This window comes from Triturus cristatus, chromosome 8 (assembly GCF_964204655.1).
Source record: "Triturus cristatus chromosome 8, aTriCri1.1, whole genome shotgun sequence".
NCBI classification, from domain to species: Eukaryota; Metazoa; Chordata; class Amphibia; order Caudata; family Salamandridae; genus Triturus; species Triturus cristatus.
Window position 1 is genome coordinate 591152032 of NC_140591.1, and position 19548 is coordinate 591171579.

Genomic DNA, 19548 nt, shown 5'->3' on the forward strand with positions numbered 1-19548 from the left:
GTGCCTGCGAGTTAACAAGACATACACTACACAGAGGGTGCTGTGTGGAACAGCGAGCACATGGTACACGCATCACTTGTTAGAGTAAGGTAATCCAAAATCTTCATTCTCCGAGCTCCTAGCTATGGGATATTTTTCTTTATCAAGTTTGTTGATAGAAATCCTAAAACGTCAGAGTATTATTATCCTTCTAATCCCAGTCCCGGTGTAAGACAATTGGCCTCTAAACTCCTTAAAACAAGGTCTTCTTTAGGTCTGGCCTTAGCCAAGCCCCTTTGATTATACTAACATTAACCATGTGCAATATACTTACTTACAGGCGCTTTCAGCTAGCCCTCTTCATCTATTGGACTGTTATTATTCACACGAACCACAGCAGACATCCAAGGGCAATGGGCCAGACCACTTTAACCACCGACTACTTCACTATGGCCGAAAACGTTCAAGGTAGTTCCCTTCAGTGGCGGGGATCTCTAGGGCAATGTGTGTGATTGAAGACCAAAAAGAAAATAGTTTTGCATTTTACCTAACACTTTTTTTTCATATTTATATTTTTATTTTGTCAAGGGCCCGACGACACACGCAACCATAAAGAGTCACGGAAACCATGACAAAACAAACATAAATGTCTGTTTTTACTATTTTTTACAGTCGGGGAGACTTGGGGGCCTGCCCATTCAGGGTCTGAGTTATCTAGAACCTACACCCTTGCTGGGCTGTTAAGAAACACATATTTAACCCTGCATCAACTGGCCTTCGAATCAACAGGCAACACAAGCAACTATTGTTTAATCTATGGCTCCCTCTGCTGGTAAAATGAAGGTAGTTCTTGGCAGTTATTCAAAATGTAGACTTAAAGGGGTGTTTGCTTAATAACATTAATGAAAAGGCACTGCTTAGTTTCTTGATGATCATCACATCTAAATATATAACTGTTTCCAATGGTTACGTCACTAGGTATGTGTCTCAGATGCTTTGCTAGCCTTCTGCATGATGAAAACTACGTCGGACAAGCCAGTCATTTAAAATGGAGAGCCAAGCCATGGGTCGGGCTTGCCCCCAAGAGCCAAAGGGAGAACAGGGCCAGGCATGACCCCAAGAGCCAAAGGGAGAGCCGAGCCAGGGGCCAGGCTTGACCTTAAGAGCCAAAGGGAGACCCGAGCCCGGTGCCGGGGTTGTCCTCAAGAGCCAAAGGGAGACCCGGGGCCGGTGCCAAAGTAGCGGCCACTAGAATATTTGACATTAAATTACCAAACAAGCGTCATGAAAAAATTGAGGTGACTTAAAAAAAGTATGTTTCACTTTAGCATGTAGAAGTGCTTCAATTCAGCACTTTACATTACATCACCCCACCTAGTGACATTTATTAAAATTGAAAGTTTCTAAACATTAACTTTGAAACCTCCAGGAACAATGCACACAGTCTGACAAATGCGTCACGAATTAACCACAAGGCACATACGTTGATATGTGCCCAGCACATATGGCCAAAATCGTTGTTCTAGATGGAGCACCATTATGGTCCATTAAGCCATGTAAACAACGTTTCTGAATTGGGCACCCCTTGTACTGAATTATTTCAGGGTACTCGAAAATGAGACAGTGGCTAACATCACAAACTTTGGTAAAGCAGGAAAACTATCATTTTAACCCAGGTTTCCTGGTTACACGCTGTGCAACTGAGCCATTAGATTGATACCTTCGTCTCAATCCCATTTCACACTAAAGGGCCGTGCTTTTTGCTCAACTATAATAAGCGAAAGTGCACACTAACTTAAATACAAGCACCAGTCACATGGCACAACTATCTCACACGAGACGTCTTTCTAAAAAATAAAAAAAAAGATTATACAGTTAAGTTAAAGGAAGGGAGGGAGCAATTATTAAGTTAATATCAACAACTTTCTCTAGTTTTGAGAATTATTTCAGGAGTGTTCAAGCAGCACAACACCTCAGTGACAGTAACTGCAAATATTTGGAAAAAAACAATAAGATGCCGGTTATCCCATAAAGTTGGCTCTCCTGTTACTGGGAGTCTTCAACGGGGCACAAGAAACTTCACAACTCGGCGGAAGGGTTTTAGACACAAGTTTGAACCAACAAAAAACAGGCCAAGCTAAAACACACACTTATTTATTTTGAAAATACTTTCAATATGTCGAGCGCTTGCCAGATTTGGTTTTAAATACTGCACTAGGGAGAACATGGGAAAATGTACAGGATGCCAACATGGCTCTGTTCTGAAATCCCGGTGTCCTTGGTCAAGGGCCAGAGCCTTTTGTCCCGAGTGCGGCTCAAGCCGTACTTGGCTTGCGCACCTATAATCACGGCCACTGTAATTATGCAAATCTACGCCCACAGCAGTTTTTTTTGCATAATATTGAATATGCCGCATCTCCCACATAACTCTTCTGCCGCATAATATGCATATTTTAACTTTAAAAAATTGTTCCTAGCTCAAACGGATCAAAGGTTACAAAAAATGTGCATACATTCAATTAGATCGCAATGGAAGGCCCTTCGCAAAGGTTAACTGGCCACCTTCCAGTTTATTATATCTGTATTTGGTTCTTAAACTGGTACTAATGAGGTGAAATCTCAGTATTATCATCTGTAAAAATTGCAAAATAATACATTTATGCTATAAGAAAATGTTCCGCATTATGCCGCATAATTTACAATTTCGTGCCACATAATTTAGTCAACCCTGCCGCATAACATAGGGCTTCCCAGCCGCATAATTCCAGTGGCCCTGGCTATAATGAAATATGGTTCAATCTCGATAAATCACTGACTGGAGAAACACCTTACGGGCAGCAAACGTGAGCATTATTTGGCTCATTGCAAAATACAGTAAGCTTGTTTATAATTGTATTCTGTACTTGCTGGTTGTTCGAACTTCTCAAAAAGACAGGCGGAATAAACGCAGAATATAGCATCAGAGAACGTTGTGTATAAGACAACAATTGCCAGATGAGAACATAAATCAGAGAGAGCATGGGAGGCATGTGTGTGTTTGACGATGTCTGATAATAAATAGGTAGCACAGGAGCATATGAGACAGCAGTGGCAGATCCTCCGTTCTGGCGGAGGAGCGTCGCCCGACTGCTGGAGCCAGCAGATAAAAACGTGTAAAATAAAATGGCAATAAAGGAATAAATAAAACCACTTTATTATCATTTTATTTTACATGAGGGTGCAGAGTCTTGAGGGCGGGGCTATCTTTTGACAGTAGCAGGAGGAGTGGTGGGTACAGGGCACTGCAAGTGCGCATGTCGGTTTGACCGGCTGAATAAGGACAGCCGAACCTACATGCGCACTTCGATTTCTCAAATGCTGTTGCATGGAGAATAGCAGGCTCCCAGTCCCAGTTGGAGCATAAAACCAGCCAGCTCCGCCCAATCCCAGTGCTTCTCTCATGCTGGGTAATACCAGCATGAAAGCAGCATCTGCATTGGCACAGGGAACTCTGGGACCTGTGCATCGGGGCTGAGGAGCACCGATACGGCGGGCTGCAGGTACGTATTTTTTTTATTTTTACTATTGACCTCCGCACAGCATACATGATCCCACAACAGGTCACTGTACATTTTCAGGGCTGGACTCACCAGATCAGGTCTTTGAAATGTTTTAAATAAAACGTTGACACTTTCGCACTCCACCCTGAGATGGTGAACCTCACAACCAGTCAGGTCCCCAGGTGTATATACAGGTAAAGATGATGTTTCTGGCTTGCTATGATAGTCTACACAGTATTTTACAATCGCATCTGCCTGATTACCAAACCCAGAAAATTCTGGACTTCTCTGGCAGACCACAGAGAGGTGCGCAGTGTGCAAAATGTAATAAAGGCACTCGTACTGCACAGAAAGGAGGTATGCCCATGGATGCTGACACTTCAGACACAGTTATGCATAAACTTCAAATCTAGACCCAACCAGAACACAGATGAACGTGTCAGACAGGGATGGAGTAGCCACAGTGGACACAGGGAATCCCCAGTAGGCTGAGAACCAAAAGGCTGCTTTTAGGGGTGGAGGAGTGATCACCAGCTGGCCAGTCCGGCAAACACTCCTGAAGGAGTGCACACATTTTTCGTGTAAATGCATTCATAATTGGCCCATCAAATGCTCACGGCGATGCACGGACCTCTGGGATCTCAATAGGGCTGGTATGAACACATTTTCAGTATGCTGATACTCACGGTTCCCATGAGGGGGCCGGAGGAGCTGCAGCTGTGTAATGGGTCCCATAAAATACACATTTTGTGTACACTGGGCAAGGCTTCCAGAATGGACCCTAGCATCCTGATAATTGTTGTGTGGCACTGCTTAAATAGCATATGGCTAAAGTAGCACTGCCCCCACTAAACTTATGTTGAATTTCAAAAGAGAAATGTTTTTGCCAAGCCTTACTCCATATCTATGTATGTATGTATGTAGGTATGCATGTGTATATATATATATATGTTATTTCTATAGCGCAAACCTAGCTTATAGGCAGCGTTCAAAGACAAGCATAAAATCACTGACTAATAGGAGAGGAAGCTGGGTTGGGACTTGTTAGTGCATTGTGAGACAGTGTTCTTTAACGTGGTAAGTCTTGAACTCATTCCTAAACTGGAACAGTGTTGGGCGGTCATGATCGATACAAGGATGTTGTTCTAGATCCTGGGTGAGCAAATGGAAAAGGCCTGCTGCCTTGCTATTTCTTCTTTATATTTCTTAGTCTGAAGTCTGATGATGTCCTGACTGAGGTGTGCTAAGAACCACCAAAGATGGTGAGTTTGTCTGCAAGATAAGCTGAGGTCCTGATAGTTTTGTAAAAGATGCAGCTGGTTTTAAAGATGGTGCAGGGGGAGCCAATGGAGTTCCATCAGAATGAAGGAGATGTGATAATATTTCTTCAGGCCTAGAATGAGATATGCTGCAGCGTGTAGGATACCCCCAAGGGAAACCATGAAGTAGGGAATTCCCACCATCCAGATGCAATGAAAATGAAGTTCTTTAGTAGATAGCTGTTACCAGGCTGTCTTTGTTTTTTTGGGCAATGTATTCCTTCAGCGTTAAGTTGTTGTCCAGAGTGAATCCAAGTGACTTGGTATTCGGTCATAGTTGGGGTTCAAATTTGTCAAGGTTAAATTGCTGTATCTTGTATGTTGTTCTAGGCAAACAAAAGGAACCCTGTCTTGGTTGGGTTGAGCTTCAGCTGGGTGCTGGACCTCCAGGTCTGAATGATGTGCAAGCAGTGTTTTAGGCGATCAATGTCTGAAGCAGAGGAGATTTTCAAGCAGAGTTGTGATTTCTCAGCATAATGGTGAATCTTGATGCTGTTATCTGTGAGTAAAGCACCAAGAAGCCCCATGTAAATGCTGAAGATGACAGCAGACAATATGCAGCCCTAAGGGACTCCATAGGTAACATGGATCTTTTGTGACCTGGAGGTGCCCATGTAAACAAATTGGTGTTGTTTGGAAAGGTAGGAGGAGAACCAGTGAAGGACATTGCTAGTGAAATGCACTGGAGACTCCAGGGGTGTGTATGATGGAGGGATGGTCAACTGTGTCAAAGGCAGCTGAGAGGTCCTGCAATATCAAGAGGCAGTGCACATCTTTATCTGTGGCCAAGACAGCATTGTCTAGGATGTGTAAGGCGGAGGTCTCTGTGCTGCAGTGTGATCTGAAGACAGACTGGTAGTTGTTCATGAGATGGTTAGTATTGATGTAATCTTGGAGTAGAACATAGACTGTGTTTTCAATGATCTTGCAGATGAATGTCAAATGAGTGACATACTGGTGGATGCCGAGGTCCTCAGAAACTAGTGTAGATTTCTTTAGGAGTGGGAGGATCTGGGCAGTCCTGAGAGCTTCTGGGAAGATGCCTTGAGTGAGGAAGCCATAGAGAATGTCAAGTAGAAATAGAAAAGCATCCCCAGAAAGAGCGCTGATGAAGGACAATTGTAAGACCTCTTCAAATGAAGTGACTATGAGGGAACGGTGTATGTCAGTGAGACCTGGGAAAGATCGACTTTGAAGTCTGACTATTTTGAGACTTTAGTTTAAGGCATAGGTGCATGAATTGAAGCAGTCTTGTAGTCATCATGTGCTATCGGACCGTCTATATTTTTTGACTGAAAAGTAGCTTGACAGCATTGCACTTTTCTGTGTGGTGAGGAATAGGTGCGGACGGCAGGGAATTGATTCAGTGCTAGATTGTCTTGAACAGCGTTCTGCTCCTGTTGGTGGCTTCATTGATGGTGTTGGTATAGTACTTTTCGTTGGCTGATTTGATGAGCTGTCTGCATTTTGTGAGGAGTATCTTCGGTATCAAGAGGTTGTCTGGATTTCTGATTTTCTTCCTGTCTGCGGATGGATCATTTAGTGTCAGAAAGGTCTTTAGAGTAGCAGGATGATGAATGCATTGTCAGGCACTTGCTTGTCGTAATTGGGGTGAGGATGTTCACATCATTTTTTGTTTTTTTTAACTGTTGAAGGTGTTTATAAGGGTGTTGGCGACAGACGTGGAGTTCAAAGGGTGAGAGATAAGTTCAAGCATTAAGTTCTCTATGGACAATTCTTTGATGGAGCTAAAGGTTTGATATCTTTTTTTTTTCAACCTTGGATTGTTGGTAGGACAATGAGCAGGGAGATAGGGGTGGCAAAGTGGTCATTCAAGTCCAAGGACATGGGTTGTTTACATTGGATTGTTGGTGATGTTGAGAAGACAAGGTTAAGGATGTGGCCTTTAGAAGGTGTTGGGTTTGAGACATGCTGTACCATGTTGAGTGTATCAATGAGGTTGAAGATGATGCCTCTTGTGCTTTTTTTTTAGCCTGTGGTGTCTGGCAGGTTTGAGTCACCCAAGAGGCTGGTCTGGGTGTGTTGGATGGTCAAAGTGTTAAAGAAATTTGAGAATTCAACAATGAAGTCCTTTTTCTGTCTGGTACACCTGAAGATGAGATGGAAGGTGGTGGACAGAGTTGCGGAGAGCGGGAAATGCATGTCAGCAGCACCATGGAGTTGATTCTTACTTGCCAAAGGTGAAGGAGCAGGAGGACTTAAAGATGAAAACGAGGCCTCTTCACTTCTTGCGTGTGAGTGTCACACAATGGATGCTGTAGCCTGTGGGAAAAAGGACGTCTGGGATATGTCACGATGTGGGGGTGAACCATGTTTCCTTGATGAAGAGGGCGTTAAGCTTGTGATAGGTGATGAGGTCTGCAATGTCTGGTGCGCGGAGACCCAGGCAGAGTGTGCATTATTGAGCATGAGTTGGAATGTATATTCTGTAGTTTGAGGGTGTGTGGTATTTAGTGGGATGTGAATGAGTTTGGGTCTGTTGTAAGAATACTATGTGGGTGTGCGGGTCATTTACATTTGGGTATGATTATGGGAATTGTCAATATTGGGTACCGAGTGACGCATATGATGCTATCTTGCCTTGTTAGTTTCAGTGGAACATGAGTTCTGACCTCTGGCCTAAATGGACTTAACAGGCCTAAACAGGCAATGCCCTTGCCTGTGTCCACCCTTTGCTGAGTAAGCCTGGGTGATGGGATGCCCTGACCAGCTCAACCGAAGTAAGAAGAAGGCAACTCTACAGCGGTCAAAAACCTCAACCCTTGTGACTCGCGGTGCATGCACTTATGACAGGTAAAGGAAATGAAACGAAGAAATAAAGGGCCTCGACAAGGATCATAACATTTGGCAGGGAAGCTGGGACTAGAATACAGGCCAACATAACCACTAGCTTGCCCTAGCTGCATGAGGGGCTAGGATAGCACACATTAAACTGACTTTATGTACGATTAACAGCTGATCGAATGGGAAACATTTGCATCCCTATTTGGCATTAGTAAAATGTATGGACATGAAAAGATAATTCACACTGAGCACATTCCTACGCTGTTGGCACTCATAACAAGCAGTGCATTTCCATTATACATTCTCATATCTCAATATCCGCCGACGCTGCAGCTACTCAAGTCGCATTTGTTCAATCATATTCGCCCTTGAGATAATGAATTTATGGGCCCACTATTTGCTATTCAGGGCAGGCTCAATTGTGTTTTGTGGGCATTGGGGACATAGTCCAAGATGGAAAAAAAGAGATTGTGTTCCTTGAGAGTAGCAATATTTATTGGTAAAGTCGGCAAGATGGCTGTCATGATGCAAGATAGAAGTATAATCCTGGCCAAGCTGACTGGTCCTGTAAAGAAACACTAAGTACCATTTAAAGCAAATTTCCCATTTTCCTCCCAAATATTGGAATTTCATTTTGTGCAAATAAATTCCCTTAAAACTAAAGTTTGTGATTGTCATTGAAAACCCCGTAACCCCGAATAGCAGCTTTAATTTTTATAGCAGCATAAATACACATCTGGTATTTAATATTATGCATGTCTCTTTCATCTGATACTCACACGCATTGCTGCCTCTAGAACAGATTCTGCTTTGTAGACTACGTATGTATCAGGGGTACCCACTACATGCCAGGAATACCACTACAAAGCAGGGATGTCCATCAGAGGCCAGGGAGAGCTACTACGTGTCATCGGTGGCTATAGCAAAGAGCAACAAAAACATGCCACAGCTACCATGATGCCAGATTAGGCAACAATATGCCTCCATTAATTAAAATGGACATCTTCCACCAAGCTAAGGAGGCCACCAAAGTATCCAGGGTGAACACAATATGCTAGGAATACAATTATGCCAGGTGTGCATAATTTTTACAGGCGGCCAAACTCATACCCACGCAAGCAGACATGCATGCACAAACATTCTTTCTCATAGACCAATACAAACATACCCACTCACACACATATATATGCACTCATTTAAGTTAGTAAAAGTTTTATTTGCATAGTTAATTTTAAAAAAATGTATAGAGCTTATAGCAATAGCGATTCTTACGATAATAGTAAGCACCACTCAGATAAAACACGTAAAACATACCGATTACATGTATAAATAGGATGTCCAATATTATAAGTCGAAACTATGGAACATCTCTCATGCTAGTTCGTTAATGACCTAATGTGGCTCGTTTCTTTTTGTGCTCGTTATGGGCCCATTTTCGTTTTGTGCAAAGGAGCAGAGTTTTAGTCATGGTTTCTGGAAAATGTTTATAAAAAAACGAATAAAATACTTTGAAATGTAAATAAATGATTTGTTTTGTTTCTGCACTCCTGAGTGACTTAGGACGAGGGTTGCCTCATTGAGCTGTAGTGGAGTACTTCTTTCTGTCCCTTGCTTTTTGTTTGTGATGTGCATTGTGCAAGAAGCTCTTAAGGTCCAGCCACCATAGTTTGTTTGAGGAACCTGAGCAGTCGCAGCATAATTTCACAAAAGCATTCATTCTTTGTAGTTTTTGATTTTTTAAGCTAAATTCAAGGCGAGCCTGGGTCGGAGATTATAACATTGGTATGGAGATGGAGAATACTGCTTTGTAGGCTTTTGTTTGGAGCTTGTTGAGTGTTTCTGTTTCCCCACCATGCATAATGTCTGTGCTGTATGCCACTGTTGGAATGAAGTGGGCTTCTATTACAGTTAGTAGGTGACCAAGTGAGGGGTCAGCTGAGTTTCTTTTTCAGCATTCTGAACTCAAATATTAGCGAACGTTATGTTGCCTGTATGGCAGCTAGGTGGTGCTTGAAGGACATCTGGTGTTCCATATTATGCCCAAATACTTGTATGTGGCTGCTACCTCAACCTTTTTGTCCTCAATGAGCCAAATGAATGACTTATACTTTTCGACCAGGTGGACTACTTTGGTTGTATTTAAATTCAGCTTTAAGCCTTGCTGGTTCATGCAAGTTTTGCTTAGGGGAACAATATCATGGGCATACTGTAAGCATCCTATTTCCTTTGTTCCCAAGCTGGGGGGATGGCTTTCCTCTTTTGGACGGTAACTTTTGAAGTCGGAAGGTAAAAACTAAACAGACTTTCACCTAGCATGCATCCCTGTTTCAGGCCATTCATTGTGTCATTTTTTCTGTGAGAGCGGAGAGCGGGGCAGAACACCGAGTTTGGGGGGTGATGAGTCTGCCCTTTTAAGGGGCTGAGAGGGGGGCAGGGGCAATGGGTTGATGAGGCTTGCAGCACAAGCCTCCAGTCACGCTATTAGCACTGGTGTGGCATTCTTCCCGCGATGCCCAATGCAACACGACCTCCTTGGGAGGGCACAAGCACACAGCTGCTCTCAGCCCCCTGCCTTAGCTCCTCCTGCCGGTTGCGCTCAGGTTGCAAAAAGGCTTCCTGTGCAGAGACCACTTACAAACGTACACCTCTCTGCAGATCTCAACAACCACCACTAGAGGCCTTAATGAAAAGGTCCACATTGTATAGCAGAAGAGTTCACTGTGGGATTTGTGTTTCACTTCCAGATCACAGAATCATCACTCATCAATCATGCACTCAAGCTCATAAACACGCACAAGTGTATGCACACACAGTCCACATAAAACACATCAGCCCTCCATTCCTTCCTCACGACTTCTCTGTGAAAGCCAGAAGCTGCCGGTGAGTTTGCGGTGCTTCCACTGGGCTTGGATGTGTATGCTACAGTCTGGTTCTTCAGTCTTGGCAGCGAAGGGGCAGCTGGGTAAACCTGCTGGTGCACTGTCACACGGTACTGTGGTAGGCCTCCCAAAGGTTGAAAAGACAAGGCACTACGGCTTCATTTCTTTTGTTTCTTCAGCCCTAAAGAGGCATCTGAACCAACACTCAAAAGTCAGGCAGGTAGGAAGGAACCAGGGGCAAAGGGTAAGATATGGGGCTTCTGGACACGTGAAAAGAGAGAGGGAGTGAGAAAAGTGAGGGCAGAGGCAGGTGCAAGTAGCAATAGTTGCCCCCTACTCTCCAGTCGATTGACTCAGCTCATAGAGAGAATCTTTCTCACAGTGAGCTGTCCAAAGCTGCTGGGTTTGGCAGGAAGTTCAGGCATCACTCACACAGATACTGCACATTGACATTTGAGTTGATATGAATCACCCCCACAAAGCAGCCCTTGCTCTGATAGTGCCCTAGGCAGAAAGAAATTTGGTACATTTGCTGCTAATGGTGAATAAAATTTATACAAAAAAGTGATGGACGGAATGTTTAAATTATTCTCAGCCACTACTAGGACTGCATACCAATCCATCTTTATTGGAACACCATACCACATCAGTTTGGACTCAGCCATATTGGAATCAGTCTCGACACTGCGAAATCGACGCCGTCTGGCTTGACTTTCGACACTGATTCGACCCCGCAACACCAGCAAAACCGATGCCTCACCGCCAATGGCGTTATACCCCCTATTGTGTTTCTAAGCGCTATAACTGCATTCAATTTTTGAGAGTTCGTATTTTGATCTGCGTATGTTGGGTTTTTGTCATTTTGTTCTTGTTTTAATCTGATAAATATTGGCTGTTTTTCCAAACTGGTGTCGAGTCCTTCAATGTATAACTGTATGGGTGTACAAATACTTTACACATTTCCTCCAAGGATAAGCCTGTCTGCTCTTGCCAAGCTACCAATGGTGTGAGCACGGGTTATTCTGAGAGTATAACTTAGTTACCCTGACTAGAGTGAGGGTCCATGCTCGTGCCATGTGCAAACCAATGCCAACCAGAGAACCCATTTCTAACACAAACTCACAGTCCTGGGGCCCATTTTCCTTGCTTGTGCTACTGGCATTTTTCCTACACTACTGGCTGATGCAATGTTAAAGCTGCATCTGCGACATATTTAACAGTAATTAAAATACTTTATACTGAACTACTGGAGCGGAGTGAAAGGCACGCTGCTTGTTTCCATCACCTTAATGTAGATACCTCTGAAGACTGGGTGTGGAGGGGTGGGTGTGCGTTGCACTGAGCAGTGCGCGAGGTATTTGTGTTCAGAAATATCCTGGGGTTTTCGGAAGTTTTGCGCGTGGCAGCCGTTGGAGGTGGATGTGGAGAACACGGCTTGAAATCGGCGCAGCGTTCAGCATTACGAAACGCACCAGGCCATCTTTCGTAATCAAAAACGACAGAATCCAGGACCTGCCAAGAGCTGGCGACCCATTAACACATCAGGATACGTTACAGGCAGTAGGTGAACCAGTAAAAACATAAGTTGTACTGCCAAAACCAAATGAGCTGGAACAAAGCTCTTGGGTTCCAGTCGCAAACAGAAATCTGCATTTAAAGTGGTTAAAGACTCCCTTAACCTCCCCCTACAGAGCTAATTAGATGATGTTGCTGTTTTAAAGCTTTCAAATGAGAAAGAAGTCGCTGTCAGCAGGAATAAACACAATAATAATAAAACAACAATAAAGGAAATAACATGTTATATTTTTTGCGTGATGCATTACAAATTCAAAGAAATGTTTCTTGTGAGCAGTGTTATATTTCTAAAAGAAAAAGTGCCGGGCTCTAATTTTTTTCTCGAAAGCTCGGGGTCCTTACCCAATGTCAGTTCTGGTTTCACCTCACACCCCTTTCATCCACCAAGACATTCTCCCTGCCTTTTATTTCACTGTTCCAAGTTCTTTTTCATCCCCACTTTCTCATTTTATCCTTATTCTGTCCACCTTTGCTGCCTTTCTCTTTCTCGTTCTGGATCAAAGTGAAATCAGAGGGGTTAAAATATGTCCCAGTCTCCGAAAAGCAGCGTCCGGTGGCGCCACCTCCAACCACCTGCTCAAATTAAGCAAAATTTGCAAAGCACACCTACACCATTCGTGTTGTCTTTAGGCCAACCTCAGGCTGATGATACAATGTTAGCACTATTCCACGCCCCAGAGGGCGAGGAAGGTTTTTTATAGTTTCCTAAATTAAAGGTTATTTATTACTGGGACATGCACAGATAGAGGAACTGATTTCAATTATGTGGCTAAAGCACTGAAAAAACACTCCCACATGACTAGTTTTAGCCACCGTAAGAAGGGAGGTATAATACCTTAGACTTATTGACAGATCATCACGTGTGACAGTCATTGGAGAAGGGGGTCCAGACACGTAGAATACAGGATGTACTATGCATAGGAGCTCAAAACTTTACTACAGGCAGCCAGTTCAAATACTCCAGGGTTGCTGTGATGTATTCAGATAGGCTGAGCCGCCATGTTGCGTCTGGTGGCTGCAGCGGACTAATGCATCCACTTCATGGATCTATGTATGACCAAATGGTCACAGGTCGAAATCCGGCATGCCTACTCAGTCTTTCATCCTTCCAAGGACAACAAAAGGAGTACCACTGAGTTGGTTAAGACTAAACACCTGTTATACTGCACCAAGATGCCACAAGGTATGAAAGTGCGCTTTCATACGCACGTTATGCTTTATGTTCGAACAGTGATCCCTAAAATTCGTAAAGCATGTCTAGGTGGCAGGTCTTTTCATTTTTTGGCTGCCAAACTCTGGTATTTGCTCCTTCTAAATCTCAGACTAGAACCCTCTAAAGCTCTATTCAGGAAAAATCTGAAAACTTGGTTTTTTAGACAATCGTTAGGTCACTAATCGGCTTCAAGTTGGCTCTCTCACCAGGCTTTCAGTTGGAATCCAGTGCGGGAACACTCCGAATTGGAGTAACCAGGCGCTTTATAAATCTCTAACATAACATGTTATTGATGGCAGCAATTTGGTTGCAGCATTCTCGGCTCTGTAATGTCAGTTTATCAGCCACTTGGAGTATAGTCCAAATGGGGCAGAACAGGCGTGATAACGGCCTGGACTCTATGCGCCCGTGCGAGAAAGGGAAACCGTGCTCTAGGCTGATAGAAGCTAGGCCTAATAATCACTGTCCTGTGGGTTTTCACAGAGAGCTAGGACCCGAAGAGCACCCGCACAGATAGTCGTGCAGTCAGATTAGGATGGGGATCCCATTGTGCTGCCACACACCATGTACATATGGACAATCAGGCTGCCAGCCACTTGTGGATAGCACAGACATAAGCATGGGCATAAAATATATGGATAATTTTGTTTTACGTCGGTGTCAAAATAAGCACCAAGTGTGATGAAGAATGGTTTACTTTGGGCAGAAAAAGTGAATATCTGACAAGAGGAGTTATGAGCATCCTTGAGAAGAGGCAAGAGGACATACTCTGGAGAAAGAACCTGTGCCACGATGGAGACACCTTATTCTAAGGTCAACTCCATCATGGGCCTAAGCAATGAAAACTCACACACCTTTCAGCTGCTGAACTTGGGCGCCAGCCCAAGATGCAACCAACCAACTCACTATGAAAACTACAATGGCAATGTATTTGGCAGCTTTAACAATTTTTCTGAATCATATACAGAATCCTATTTTTAGTCAGTGAAAAAAATAAAATCCACAAATTCAATCGCTTTAGTTAAGTACACAATCCTCTAATTCATTCGTAATAGTTAGGTACACAAAACCCTTGATACTCTCAAACTCCCCTTTTCGACGAACATGAAACAGGCTATAGAAGAAATATATTCAGTGGTTGGGGTGACAAATCAAAATAGACAATAAACAATTGGATGCCGAAATAAGACAATATGGTCAGGATGTTCGGGGTTGCGAAGATCCATTAGACCACAACTGTATGAGACTTTGGAAGCTGCATTGGGGTGCAGGGTACTAGAGGTACACTGTGCACATGTTTATGCTTTTTTTGGTCTCTTTGTTGGGGATAAACATACACATTTCATCATGCAGCATAAGATGTATGTACTTGGCCCGACTGGGTCATATTGTTGGCAAAAACCCAATAAAATTTGTGTTTTAAAATAGACAAAAAACAGGCAGATGGTGGTTGCTGTTAGGTGTACAACGGTCACCAAATTTTGGGATCAAGCATGAAAAAATGTTGATTTACACCCAGCATCTGCCTGGTTCACAAGATGTCGTCCATTGGTGCGCGCCAAACAATGGATGAGTCTTGGGACAACTCAATGAAACAAACATCCAAGCCATAAACTCAAATCGGGAACCCCTCAAAAACAATGAAGCAAATATGTCAACCAAAAAAAAGGGGTGAGTATTAAAAAAATAGAATACAACAAATATTCCATCCAGTCGGCAGCCCAAAGCTAACGGATGTCATACCCTGAAGATTAAATGCATGCCTTCCTGCTCACTAAACCAGGTTCGGTGACCAGTGCTCCTGTAAGTATAACCTACATGACAACGCCCTAGTGATCAGCACTAACTAGGGAGCTACTAATGACTTTTGAGCTGTCCTTCATTTGTGCAGGTGGTTGCTGGTCCTGGGCACCAGCACTTATTTTTGGGGTCGCGATTTATTCTTTATCGACAGAGTTTGAACCAGAGCAAGAAAGGCAAAGGTAGAAAAGGGAGAAGAGAAGGAGGCGGCGAAAGAGTAAAATAGTGAAAAGGCAGGGATGAAGAAGCACATGCAAGAGTGAGAATAACAGACAAGAAGTGTAGCGTGGTGTAAGAAAATAGCATGAGATGCAATCAACGCTAGGCAGCCTCAGTATTCTCTAACCTTAGCATGCAACAGCACCGACAGCAGGCTTAAAAGAAAAAACTTTAGGCACCTGCACTTATGTACTTATAGTTGCAAAGTACGCACTACTTAAGTGGGCAATTTCAAGCTTTCATACAGCTAAAGCTACGAAAATATTACAGCATGTCTTCTCCGGGAGGCAACAAAGAACGAAAGTACGAGTAATTATGGCACACTTACTTTCCAAATGTGAAAGATGAGGTTTAAAAAGTAACCACACATATCCGAGACTGTAATACACGAAAACATTGGTATCCTTCCGCATAAACTCCAAAAGCAAACACCAGATGTCAGTCACGCTGTGGTCTCCGAGTTCAGACCCAGAGTTGCAACAATCCTCGCTGGCTCATTTAGCAGTTGAACATTCACCACATAATTAGAATGCACGAGGCAATCGCAGGCATTAACAGCCTCCTTCGAGAGCAGACTTCTTTTCTTCCAAGTGCCGGGAAGGAAAACACGCCTGTTGCTTTCATGCACACACTTATGTTTCAAAATAAAAACTATGATTTTTACACTGAGGTTTAATTAACCAATTACGAACCGCTAACTAATGCCAAACGTAACAACTTAACTAACTGAAAAAACGAGAAAAAAAATGGAAAAAAACGGGAGTGAAAAAGGTATTGACCTTACAGAACTGGCTGGTTCCTTATACAATAGGCACTAGGATTTAACAATTCGATTATGTACTACCTGGAAGACGTAAGGCAGCCGACCTATAGACAACGCTATCAAAACGAAAACTGCAGTATACAGCCATGTTCTTCACAGGAGGCAAGTTTTTGGTAGACTGCCGACTACTACTACTGTACCTCTTTATTTGTTTTTTTAATATGGAAAAAAAAGGTAAACAGGGGTGCAAGCTCTGGGGTTTCTAGATGGTTGTATTTATCAATTGTGAGTTTTCCTTAGGACAAGAAGTATTCTTTACTGGATATGTACCTCACTCTTCTATTGCGTGGCGCGCTCTCCATGAATGGACACCCTTTAACGAGGAAGGCAGCCATCACCGAACAGAGGAGCAGGCAAAATATGAAGGGCAAGAGGGCATGCAACGTGGCCTCGAAACAGTGGGATTTGGCCCTAAAACTGGTGTCTGGGATCATACATCATTAGTATACATTGAGCTAAAGAATCATGTGGGAAAAGGAAATCCGTTACTTACCTGTGACTGTAGTTCTCCAGTATTGGTGTCTTTCATAGATTCGCATGCATGCCTGTTGTTGAATGACATAAATGGGGCCAATATGGCAGTGTTGAAGTTCTCCACAATTCATGTATGTCTCAAGAAAGCCCAAATCGAACAGGCCATACTATCCTGAGGATGAGCTTGCACTAAAAATGCAATACATGTAACAACTCAAAACATTGGTAGCACTGAACTAATAAAACCTCTGAGGCCCGCTACTGGTCCACAAATAGCAACAACAACAAAAAAAAAGTTGAATGTTACCTAATAGCTCATGTTAAGACAATAGCCTTCAAACATTGTTACAGCAAAGTCTTTGAAAATTGCCTCCTGTGTTAAAATTATAATTAAGAAAATCTAGCAGAAGGAACATCCGTCTCCAGGTAGTGGGTATAAGGCTTATTACAGAGAATTTATACTCAATTGGTACTCCTCACTTCAAGAAATTATTAAGAGAAAAATGTTCTTCAGTGAAACAAGCTTAAGGTCCACTGGCTCTTTGGTATCAAGTAATTTCTAGTGAATAAGTACAGAGCCAGGTTATGCAGCCTATTAATATTCACAAACATGCACTTAAAGCACTACGAGGACCATATTTTGGTTAATTCTTTTTAGTGAAAGGTGTTTCTCTGTGCGACTGTGCTTTTGCCATTGGTAATCAAAGTCAGAGATCTTCATCAATGTTTTCAATATTAAAAGCCTCAGAAATGGACTTGGATTGAAGTACACTAGGGTGTCAGGCAGTGAGCAGCATCAAACACTGAGAATAAGACTTTTCAAAGAAAAAGCATTTTGCAGGCAACTATCATCTTTTGATTTTAGCTAATGTGTTTACTTTGTTATAGGCTAATGAACCAGCGTGTTGGATTATCCTGCATCAATCTCAGCCAAGTGGCTGTGAAATCTGGATGTAACGCATAAAACTGTCACAGTTGTCCGGTCATGACTGCACTGGCCCTGAACTCAACTGAAATGTTAAGTTTTAGGTCCTTTCTTTACTGTAAAACACCACAATTTACCACCTAATTACCTAAACCAAATACACCATAAATTGACTTCCCCAACACCCTTTCAACCCATTATACTGCACACTTACGACAAAAGCACTTTCACTGTTGCCTCTCACATTTCTCGCAGTCCCAGATTACACTGGCCGCACCCAACTTCAAAACACAATTGCACATCCATTTAGGCAGATAGAGGAAACTCGAACTTTGAAGCAGCTGAACATTTAAAAGATGACCCTCTGAGTGCTGACCTCAGCCCTTGACTCAGCCAAATCACATACTATAATCACCTCATTTCCTTCCCGTGTCTCCTGCTGTAACAAACCCTCTGCCAGAAACTCGACCACACTATTAACTTCTCTCCCACCCATACCAACATATACCAGACTATACTCAGAACTAAGATATTGCTTCATACATGGCATCGGCAATCTTGTATATCAGAAGCAAATTCTGCACTCAACTTAAGGCCGCTCCTCCACCCTCTAACCTCCCAAATTCTCCTCCCAGCCAGCCTGCCCATATCAAGTCTTGACTATCGTCCTCTCCCATTGAACAGATCTCTATATTCCACATTTCCAACCCTTTCTAAACTCCTTCATGAGACCCCTTGTGTTTTCTCCACATTCTACCTCACTTGGTGGCTATTTCCTCCTTTGTTTTTTTGTATATAGCCACATCTTTATCTCCTTACATTGCGTTCTTCCTCCAAACTCTACTTTACAATGCTTTGTGGTCGTTCACTGATGCTGAACACTCCCAGAAACAAAATCCTTCCTTTCCCAGGCTCAATACCCACTCTCTTCTAGCCAGACACAATAGCACAATCTTCTGCAGATAGGAACTAAGGAGCACAAATTAACTAAATTAGGGGCTTGAATCTTTCATGGCATGCTCTGCCTCTGCTGCCAGCTTTCAGCTGTTTAATATGAGAAAAATCTCTGAACACATTATGTTCCAAATAGCTAAATCCATGATCAGTACATTGGTATTAAGCAAGCTGGACTACTGCAACAGCCTACTTCAGCAACTTCATTTACACAATTACTTTCCCCGCAACAAGGTAATTAATTCCGCTGCCTGGATACTAAGCTGCTCTGGATATTACTTACATCACTAAAGCGACACCAAGCAGGCTTTTGTCTGCCAAAAAGAGAGCAAAATGCAAAAAAATCTCAGCCTGGTATTGAAGCCATAAAAATCTGTCTCCCAACAAATCACACGCCACATCCCACAACATTTTCTTCACTAGGCAACCTTCATCTCCTTGATTACCACACAAGGTTCAGAGTGTTATAACTACTTGGTAGCATCCCTGACGAGCTCAAAGCCACTCCATCATTGAGCTTAAATCCATGTTTGCATCTCACAATGCGAGTCATCAAGTATCATCAACTTCATCAACTACCTCCATGGAACCACCCCAACTGCTAGCATTCTTAAACAGACTTACAGCGGCCTATGGCACTTCTCTTACAAGTGCTACCAATACCTCAATAAAAATAAATAAGTAATGGAAGCTGAACACTGTACAAAGGTATTACAGCTCAAACCTTTGGGGAACCAGTTGCGTGTGAATCTATGATCATGGCTCCCAGGTTCACCATTGATGTTTGAACTCTAGAATTAATGAATAGCTATTTGCGAGGCGGGTGGCACTTCGCGCTTAGATTTATCAGGTCCTAACAGATAGATATGAATAATCCAAAGTCACTGTGTTTGATCCAGGAAATAGCAGCTGCGGCATATTCAAACAAACTATCAAGGCAATTATGTTTGATATATATTTTTAAGTACTGTCAGCGCATTGGCCAAAGATGCAATATTTATGTAGACCAAAACCACCATTAAGGTGAAGTAGGGAGGTATTTAA

At 42.9% G+C, this 19548-nt stretch overlaps 1 protein-coding gene across 3 annotated transcripts in view; it reads right to left on the reverse strand.

The window, feature by feature from the left end:
- TBC1D4 (TBC1 domain family member 4) overlaps positions 1–19548 on the reverse strand; it is a 623735-nt gene that overhangs the window by 308323 nt on the left and 295864 nt on the right. The gene's annotated exons all lie outside the window — the stretch shown is intronic.